Source organism: Alligator sinensis, unplaced genomic scaffold (assembly GCF_000455745.1).
Source record: "Alligator sinensis unplaced genomic scaffold, ASM45574v1 scaffold876_1, whole genome shotgun sequence".
NCBI lineage: Eukaryota > Metazoa > Chordata > Crocodylia > Alligatoridae > Alligator > Alligator sinensis.
Window position 1 is genome coordinate 1,267,682 of NW_005841938.1, and position 7,635 is coordinate 1,275,316.

Genomic DNA, 7,635 nt, shown 5'->3' on the forward strand with positions numbered 1-7,635 from the left:
CCCGGCCGTGGTGGGCAGCAGCTACCCAGAGCCTGGGCTGGCTGCAGCCAGGAGGCTGCAAACTTCTGCTCTGGGCTCCGGCATCAGCTCCATACCAGCGGGTGCACACATGCCTCGGAGTGGACTTTGTCCAGTGGCCCAGGAGCCCGGCTCCATGTGCCTGTGCACCTGGCTCTGTCTGCCCCTGTGCATCTGTGTGCGCACACGTGTCTGGTTCTGGTGTGCATGTGTCTGTTCTGGGTGTGTTCTGGTTCTCCGTGTGTGTCTGGTTCTCTCTCTGCTCTCCTTTTTCATTCTCTCTCCTCTTTCTCTTATTTCTCTTTTTTCTCTCTCATTGCAACATGCTCAACAAACAAGGAATACACAACAAAGGCAACATTTAGGATTATTAAATATACTAATATGCAGTGAGTCCTGCCATGTACCCCCTCTCCCCCTCAATTTTGTTTTTCTGTCTTGCTGGCACTCTGGCACCTACCAAGGTAGACGCTGTGTTTTTTTCGGTACTCAAGCCAAAAAACATTGCCTACCCCTGCATTAAGACATGCAATCTTCAACCATATTCTTTGTCCATAAATGCAGGTGGTGTAGTTATGTAGAGACTGGGGAGTACCACTGAATATTTGGAAAAATAGATGGTCCACAAATCTAGTAAGATGGGGTTAAAAAACCTCATACTGTAAATCCAATTCACTGGTCTTTGGTGTACTTCTGTGAAATACTACACTGAAGACATACCTTATTCACAACTAGTTGTATAAGCTACTTCCAGTTTTTGGTAATGCAGCTAAATTTATAGTTCTCCTTAAGAAGGGAACTTCATATCATCACTTCATATAAAAACACTTTATTTCTACTTAATATTAACCAGAAAGATACTTGGATTAAAAGGAAGTTATTTGAATGCGTTTTTGTTCGTACTGTAAACTTGAACAAGAGTGCCTTCACACAAGTAGTTATAAAGCTATCACAGGACTCTGAATGGAGCTCATATGATACTGCTTGGAGCAAAATGCTAAAGAATCATGAAGCAGCTGATACCAAGGCAGGTAAAACTGCCTTTCATCTCTTTGCTTGAAAACTCCCTCAACTGTTCAGTGTTTGCTAGCAAACTCATGAACTGCTGCAGGAGGGAGTGAAAATACAGTTCAACAATTTTCCCATTGTTTTCAAAGTCTACTTGTGAAATGCATGTTGTAAACGTAAGCTGGAAACCAACAACATAACGCACGTGCCTTTTTATGCTCTCTGATAAATATAAGGGATTTAAACTATTAATTTTTTTGGCCTCTCTGCATTAGATAGCCAAGCCATGTCCAGCTTATTCTCTCGGTAACATCCCTTTTAATGGGCTCCAAGTGCGACACAGGCCTTGCACCAAGCCACCACTACTACCACACCAAAGTAACTAAACATAGGAAAACGGGAAAGAATAGGTTTTAAATAGAATGGTAACATCATTGTTCTGCTGCCTCTATTTAAGGCAGAATTTCCAGAAGTTAGATGTGCCACGTCCGACCTGCAAGAACTAGTGACAATTATACATATGAATCAGCTGCTTTGATTCCATCTTAAATGTCATCATTACATATAAAGCTAAATATAGATCAGGATCACCCTTGCATATAATTTCTTCGGGAGTTGTTTAGGAAAAAGGATAAAGAACAGGCCAAGTTTCAAATGTTGGTCGTTGATGTTTTCTTTTGTTATTTAAAAAGTTTAACTCCACTCTCTTGGACGTTCCTGGGGTGTGAATATTTACTTTGGATAATATAAAAAACATTATGGGAACAAGCTTCTATGGAAGAAACTTACGTCTTACAAGCCTGATAGTCCCACCCAGGAAACAAGAACTTACAAAGCAAACTCAGTTACTGAATAGGACAATGGTAACTTAATTCTGTAAGTTTCTTACCATTACTTCAAGTAACACCAAACATGAGCATAATGGGGATATTAGAGAGAAATAAATCTCTCATTCAAAATTTACTTTTTGCAACTGAAAGCACTGTGGGAAAGTCCAAGGCACCATTTCCTTGTATAATTTGTATCTCCATCTGTTAGGGTATTCCAGAAAACAATACGGAAGCAATGAAAAGTTCTTCTGAAGCCACAGAGGGCTGGCAGAGAAGCTGAAAGGAGCTGCAGTAGACCAATCAACACTTACCCCATCTTTTAAAGTATTTTATAGGAAAGTTAAAAAGATTTAAAAAACAAAAAACCCATTGACAAACTATTCCTATTTCTTCATTTTGAAGATTGTTTCATTTGACCCCAAATAGTTTGGTTTAAGCAAATAATAAAAAAAGTTTGCTTTTTAATTTAGGTCAATCTAAACGGTGCTGCTTATTATATTATGCCAAGTTTAAAAAAAAAAAATGATATGCACAAACTCTATTTGTTGGTACTTAATGCTCCCAAAACTCACGGCAAGTAAACTGTATTATGGGAGAGCAGGCTGAGGGAGAAATGACTTGTCCAACACCAGGGTATTAGCACCCAAGCCAGCAATAAGCTACAAATTCCTAGCACTGAGAGCTCGCTTCCCTCAAAGACCAAGTGAACTAATTTTACATTTAAGATCTCAAATTTGAACGGAGATGAATCCTTTAAATAAAATAGATCTATTTACAGTTATTAGGTACATATAGATAGAAGAATCAGCTGTTCACATGCAATAAGGCTAGATGTACTCAAGAGTTTTTCTTCTATGCTACATCAACGATGTAGACATTACCAGGATTATATGCATTAGCCTTTTGCCACAAATAGTGATAGTAACTATTGGTTATGGTGTTAACGTAGGCAGGGCTGCACTCAACCGTCATGATTTTAAAGGCTGTAATATGTAGCCCTGGTCAAAACAGTTGGGACGCTATGCATAAAAAGTAGGGCTATGCGAAGCTTCAGGTGATGATTTGATTCAGAGGCTAAATCTCCCCACACCCCCCAGTTCTTTTTAAAAAAAAAAAAGCCCTAAACTCACTGGCTGCTGCAACAGCTGTTGGGGCTTCTGGGGCCTCATTGCACAGCACCCCCATGCAGCATGGAGGATCGCCACTCCCCACTGGCCAGGCAGGAGCCCGTGAGTGTGGGGCTTTTTTTCATTTTTTTAAAGAGCCAGGACACTGGGGCGGTGTGGGGCAGCCATGGGCGGGGCTGGGAGAGCAGGCGGAGAATGGGGCCCATTTTATTCAGAGTCAGCGGAAGCCGAATCTCCGAATCAGATTCAGACAAATCAATTTGGTACAGTGATTCGAATCACTGAATCAAACCACTGTCCCCCGAATTGGCTGGACCCAAATCTGAAGTGAATCCTAGCCGCTTCGCACAGGCCTAATAAGAGGCCATTGCTTGGCTATCTACCCTTATGCGTCCCCTGATGGAATCAGTACAGAAAAGGATGGAAGAGACTCCCAGGGTTAGAAGGGCATTTACTTTTTAGAATAACGTATTAGTATGGACTGTATGGAAGAGTATATAGTTATGACCACATCACCACACATAGGGAAGCATATTAATGATTCAGTGGATAGATGCTAAACACCTAGATCACACACCCCATAAATTAGAGGTTACACAAAATATTAAGGCTACAATACTAGCAGTCACAATTTACAGCCTTGTACAACAGTCACCTTAGTCCACTCTAAAGATTTTTCCAGCTGAGGAAAAGGTCCTGTCATTTAAAAAATCACAATAACTTGAGTTTATAAGGTAAGAAAAATGCCACTTCACACAATAAGATTAAAAGGTGTTTGCTTCCAACAATAATTCTAAAATCTATTTAAAAAATAGAAAGATGATGCGTGTATGGTAGTGGCAAACTTGGGTAACCCAATATGCATCAGAAAAGGTTTATTCTTCTAAAAATAGTTAGACATTGCCTCCCTTTTTCATTTTCCATGTCCAATTAATCTACACATCAAATCCATTTAGTACAAAGCCAGAAGCTGTCTAATTCCCTTTCCCCACCTGCAAAAATGGTAGGCATGGATTAAGTGTTAAGTTTCAAGAATTGCTTAGTTTCATAAGCAAACTGACAAGTCTGTAAAGCCCAAATACAGGGTAAACCACTGAGCTCAACAGTAAAGTTGCTTGCTATTGCTGTATATTGTTTTAGAAGCCCAGAAGTACCATCAAGTCAGATCGTGGCTCCCACAGGAGCGCACAGGGCTACATTTGGGCTTGGGTAGTTAGCAGAAGATTGTTATGGGAATTTGAACAACAACAACTGGAAGTGTATTAATAAATAAAATACGCTAGCCTGCCAACGGCTTCCTTTTTCTGGTTCTAGTACAAGGAACCTCAGAAATGGGCTTTTAGCAACCAGTTTTCCCAACAGTCACCTTGTAAAAATAAATTACTTAAGACATGGGCAAAATATCCAGCTCTCCCCCATCCTCAGTTTTCAGATCACACGACAAGAGTGAACATTCATGACTGTTGATCAACTTATGCAGATGACTTCTTCCCGATTTGGAAAACTGCTCATGTGCATCATTCACTGAAAGAACGATGAGCAGCTACAGAGCATTCAAAAAGTTAACAGAATTTTACTTCTAATTTTTGAAGACTGACACTGAAGTAACCCTACAATCATAACTTCCACAACATTGCACACTACCACTAAGAAAAAGAAAAATGGAGCATGCAGGTTTAAGAAAAGTTAAGCAAAGAATGTTCCAAAATATGAAACGTGAATATTAATCATGAGACTACTGCAAAAATCACAATTCCTAAATGCTCATTATAAGAGAGAAGAATCATTTAGAGTAGTCCAAGTAAGACAGTAGTACTTTATTAGGACCCCTTTACTATCACAGAGAGGAAACAACTATTTACCACTGGCTGTTTACTCAAAAAGGTCAAAAACACCATTTTAGCCACCATTTTACATTAAACACTGTGCCTGTTGTAAAACTAATACTGCAAACCTGAAACTCATGTTTTCCCCCCTCATTTGAGTCCTGGCTGGTGCAGAATTGTTACGACATCTCATATTCCAACCAAATTTTCAGAAGGTAAGCGCAATGAATGAATCTAAAAACCACACTTAGATTTTATGACCATTAAGTTTTCATGCATGTATCTGAAAACTGGACAACTGTAAATAACTTGAATACAGTGACTGTACAAGGCATACTAACTGAAGGAACAACAGTGCTCGCATGCAGAAGCTAGGTCTTTGAGGGAATGGACATTAGGTACTTTTTCTTTTTTAAAAACAAGTGTAAAAAAGAGGAACAGACACCATGCAGTCCTACACCAGTATACCTTCTGAAATCAGATATAAAATTACCCGAGGAAAAAACCAGGGGCAAAACTACGCTGATGTAAGTGTCATGCGTCTGCAGCTTATCTCAGGGTGTCAGGTCTGCCCAGAGCAAACAAACCACTATCTGCTCCACCACAATCTAGTTGCAGGGCACTGTAATGACTGTGTACTGCATGGAAATAACCACATAGGCCAGACTGCTCTGCAGCCCAGTACATTTAACAGTGTACTCCACTTCTGTGCATACCGGATCAGTGTAAAATTCATTTTACTGGTTAACTTAAGAAAAACATGAGCTTGACATTGTGCTATCTGCATATCATCCAAGTACTTACACTAGTGAAGCATAAAGAACCTTTCAGACAAAACTACCTACTTGGTGATGTAATTATACTCTGTTTAACTGCATAATTAGCACCAGACACAATGATGGGAAAGCAACCATCAAGGGGCTGATATTAGAAGACTTGAAAATGACAGTATTTAGTCAGGTTCAGGGGTGCTGATATAGCAGCAAGGACAGAATTGAATATTTAAGGAGCTCCGTTGACAGGCTATAACTTTAAGTGGGGTATGCCATATATCTACGTATCAAACAGCTGTAAATTACATTGGTGGAAAGAAGTTATGTCCATTCCCTAAGCTAGTTATAGTTTCTGAGACTCCTAACAAGTTCTGCTGAAGCAACTAAGCAGCAAATCTAGTCCAGTTAATAAATTGGTAGAAATAGATCGTGAAGCAATTAAGTTACCACAAGAGTTGCAGAAATACCTACAGATCTGCAACTTCTCAAGAGTCCAAGAGCACTGATACAACTAATAGCATCATATTTTGTAGGGGTCTGCAAAGCTGGCCGTATTCAATTCAAATTCGACCCGAATCAGGGACAGCGATTCAATTTCTTGATTCAGATCGCTGTCCCTGATTCGATTCGGCCAAACCCGAAGATTCAATGCTGATTTGGAGTCAGCGATTCAGCCATGGACACAGCTTTAGATGGTTTTTGTACATACTTTGAGGTACCAGGCCCGACTCGTGAGCGTTGCAATGCTGGGGCAGATGGTGCGTCCCCCACAGGAGCGTGGGGAGGCACCCCTGCATGCTCGGCAGCGAACCCAGAAGTGGACTGGAAGTACTGAGTGCACGGGGGCCCCCCCCAGCTTGGTGATTGGGTTTGGGGGGACCCCAGGTGTGCCCCCCAGACCCAGGAGGCCCTAGTTATTGAGCTGGAGGAGGACACAGGGGGGCCCCCCTGCGTGCTCCCTGGCGGGCCCAGAAGTGCTTCTGGTTCACTTCCGCGTCTGCTGCCAAACGCACTGGGGAGTCCCCCGCACTCTTACGAGACACTCTGCACGCCCCAGCATCGCAGCATTCACGACCCTCCTGGTACCTTGAGGTATGTAGGAAAAAAACATTTAAAGCTGTGTCTATGTCTGAATCGTCAAATCTTTCCAAATCTCTCTGAATCGATTAAAGGGTCTTCTGATTCGATTTGGATTTGGAGATTTGGCCACTGAATCTCCACTGAGACTACTAGTCTTCTTATGGATTTGGACACGCAATTTCGACTAAAATCTTCAGGGAAAAAGATGGGCACAGTCAGTGTCCTGGGAGAAAGAAATTTAAAGCCCCAAATGATAGTGTAAGAATACAAAATGATGATGTTCTGATGCAAGGGCAGCTTTCCTGTTTTCCTCCCTCCAAGACTATGTGAATTTGAATGAATGACCTTGTAACGCCCACACGGGCGGCTTACTGTCATCAGCCAAGTAGCAGTCTTGAGCAACCTGCATTACCTGTTGCTCAGCTGAAGCGTCCCATTCCCTGGCCCTCGAGCTTTCCACAGGGACAAGCCCTTGCTGCTTCTGTCCAGGCCACAACGCAGCGCCACGTCCCAGGCTGGCCACCCCGGCCACTCACAAGTAACAACCCCAAGTCCCCCCAAGCTCCTCAACCTCCACGCATTTGCCGAAGGGGGAAGCGGGCACTGGGGAAGTCCTGGCTCCCTGGTCTGCCCTGCCAGCAGCATCGCTAGGTGAGAAGGAGGAAACCAGCTGTGGGGTGGAGGAGCCAGGATGAGGAGAGGGGTGAGGGGAGCTGACCTCAAAAGTCACAGGAGGAGAAAGAGGGAAAGGACTGGGACAGGCCATGGGGCTTCTCTGCCAGCGCTAGGAGGAGGCCGGGTGGCTTGGGCACCCCGAGGGGAGGCAGCGGAGGCCACAGGGCTGCCAGAGGGTGCTGCGAGGGAAACTGCCTGGGGAGGCAATAAAGGGGGGGCACAATGAGCAGGGCAACAAAGGGAGGAATAGTGAGCAGGGCAATGAAAGGAGGGATAGTGAGGGGGGCATAATGAGGGG